The following is a 2,484-nucleotide window of genomic DNA, read 5'->3' on the forward strand; positions in this document are numbered from 1 at the left end:
AAAGGAAAGGAAAGAAAAGAAAAGGAAGGAAAAGAAGAGAAAAGAGTGACGTTAGCCCAGGTGTGTGGGTGCACACCTTTAATTCGAGGAGTCAGAGGCAGGTGGATCTTTATGAATCTGAGGCCAGCTTGGTCTGCATAGTGAGTTCCAGGGCTATGTAGAGACAAAATAAACAAAATAAAACGAGAAAGAAAGAAAAGGGAATGAAATTTGCATATCACAAATGCATGAAGAAAAAAAAAAGCTTTTTTATAATTTGTCCTAACTTGGGGGAAGTGCTTGGAAAGGCAAAAGAGGGTTGACCTTCTTTTGTGCCCTCGGGAGACCCAGACTTTCAACCCTGTAGGTCCCGAACTTAACAGGAGGTCCTGCAGCATTCGCACATTCAGAGAAGAGCGCTTCTAATTCCGTCTTTCAGCCGTCAGGCACGTAGGCAATTTCCTTTTATAAAGTTGGTGGTTAGAACTAGACAGGTGCAAGTTACAGGAAATGCAAACCATTCCCCACACCAAGGGAGATGCAGTTGATAAGGAGCGCCCCGCCCCCGGAGCGCCCCGCCCCCTTTCAAAAGTTACCTTGCTCAGCCCCCAGTCTCCCAGGGTCTTGACCTCTAAAGCACCCCTCCTTCGCATCCCTGTCAGTGAGCCAGGCAGCGGAGCCTGCAAGCCTGCAAGCCTGTTGTACAAAAGAAACATCAGAAATCTGGAGGTCAAGATCCTGCAAAGGACCACCCCTCAGGCCCGTCTCAGCCCTTACCCTCCTGCCCCTCTTTCTGTGAAAAAAACGAGCCCACGTAGCATCTTGGAGCTGGGGACCCCTCTGGGCGTGTGGAAGCCGCAGGCGGGCCTAGCGGGGCGGTCCCCTCTAAGGGAGGTGGGCAGGGTTCACCGTGCATGCGGATGGCGCTGACTCATGCTCTCACTACGTGAGCCTCGGTGGCGGTGGCGGGCAGGGCCAGGCTGGGCCGGGCGGGACCCGGACTGAGTCCTGCCTTGTGCCTGGCTATCTGCCCGGCCCGAGGGACTTCACCCTGGCCTCAGTGCAGCCCCACCCTGATGGCCCTGTGGATGGCTTTACAGTGGGAGCTGATCTTTGGTCCCAGGTGACAGCTAGGCAGAAGTCCAGGTTTCTGTTTGTCGCTTCCCGGGAGCCTCTTCAGACCTCTCCCAGTCTATGGAAGCCCCGGAGCTGAGCTGGCTCCTTTCTTTTATAGCCTCTTATCTAAGTGAAGATGCTAGAGAATTACTGTAGGTTTTTGTTGCTTTCAAAATCGCTTGGTCTCTAAGCAACCCGGTGATGTAAAAAGGACAGGCTTCCTTCATCCGTGGACAGTGAGGAGCTCAAGATCCGCCTTTGTTTAATGTTTTAACAACTGACCGCAAAGAGGACTTTTACGCACTGGACAGAGCTCTTGGTTTTAACAAGACCTTCTTAGGTAACAGGTCCCATTCTCGTGTTTCAGTGGAAAGTCAAGTGACAGTGAAAAGGGGGAGCCAAAAGCCAAGGTCATTCTCAGCCAGTTCAAAACCAGCACAGGCTGGCTACCCGAGTCCTGGTTTCAACAAGTCTTCCCATTCGGCCAAGACAGAGTGGGGATTCTAATTAATGTGTCAAATCAGCCCACTTTTTCTTCACCGCTGCCCTTTCTGGTATAGTTAAAAGGACAGTAGTGCTTGCAGGGGGACTAGGCAGGTGTTTGGGTGTGGTAGTGGTGAGGTACTTACTTTCAGCAGGTGATTCCTGGGCCTGTAACACCAACAGGACAGCCTAGGGGCCCTGAGCCCCACCTGCGGATACCTGACTTGTCTCAGCACTGCAGTAAAGTGCTCGCTGCAATGGCGGCTACAGAGCCGCCAAGGCCACAGAAGTGAGACAGGATATTCTTTTCCGTGTCTAGGATACCTGGATGGGGACAATGTCAGTCACTGCCTACTTCAGAAAAGCCTGCTGTGCCCTTGTTTGTTCATCTTGGGAAGCCACGGAGAGCATAGTTTGTATGAAATCAGTAAAAACAAACAAACAAAAAAACAAACAAAAAACCAAAAAGAACCGAAATGAACATTGGGTCTGGGGGTGGTGGCAGCAGGCGGCAACTCCTGTCTTTAAACCAGGCACTCAGGAGGCTGAAGCAAGCAGATCTCTGAGTTCAAGAGCAGCCTGGTCTACATTTAAGTTCCAGGACAGTCAGGGCTACACAGAAAAACCTTGTCTCAAAAAACAAAACAAACAAACAAACAAAAAACCCAGGACCATCATCCACAAAACCCCAAACAAAGAAAAGAAAACCACAAATGAAGGCGACGGAAATTCTGCTTAGGCAGAGTTCTGAGTATACAGGATCCTCCTGCCTTTCAGTTTTGCTTATTATGTAGGCTGGGTTTTGTTCTGGTTTGTTTTATTGTTTTGGGAAAGGGGATTTCCCCAAACGCTTCCTAGAGGAAAAGATTAATGCATATCTCATAAAAGAATGAAGTAAAATACCCA

General features: G+C 49.8%; 1 long non-coding RNA gene across 1 annotated transcript; it reads right to left on the reverse strand.

The window, feature by feature from the left end:
• Nucleotides 1-274: 274 nt before the first annotated feature.
• On the reverse strand, nt 275-849 carry LOC127686670 (uncharacterized). Its single transcript, XR_007978224.1, has 3 exons — nt 757-849; nt 576-675; nt 275-441 (listed from the first exon to the last, which is right to left on the reverse strand). It is a non-coding gene; the product is annotated as an uncharacterized LOC127686670 (long non-coding RNA).
• Nucleotides 850-2,484: the final 1,635 nt, after the last annotated feature.

This window comes from Apodemus sylvaticus, chromosome 6 (genome assembly GCF_947179515.1).
Source record: "Apodemus sylvaticus chromosome 6, mApoSyl1.1, whole genome shotgun sequence".
Classification (NCBI taxonomy): Eukaryota; Metazoa; Chordata; class Mammalia; order Rodentia; family Muridae; genus Apodemus; species Apodemus sylvaticus.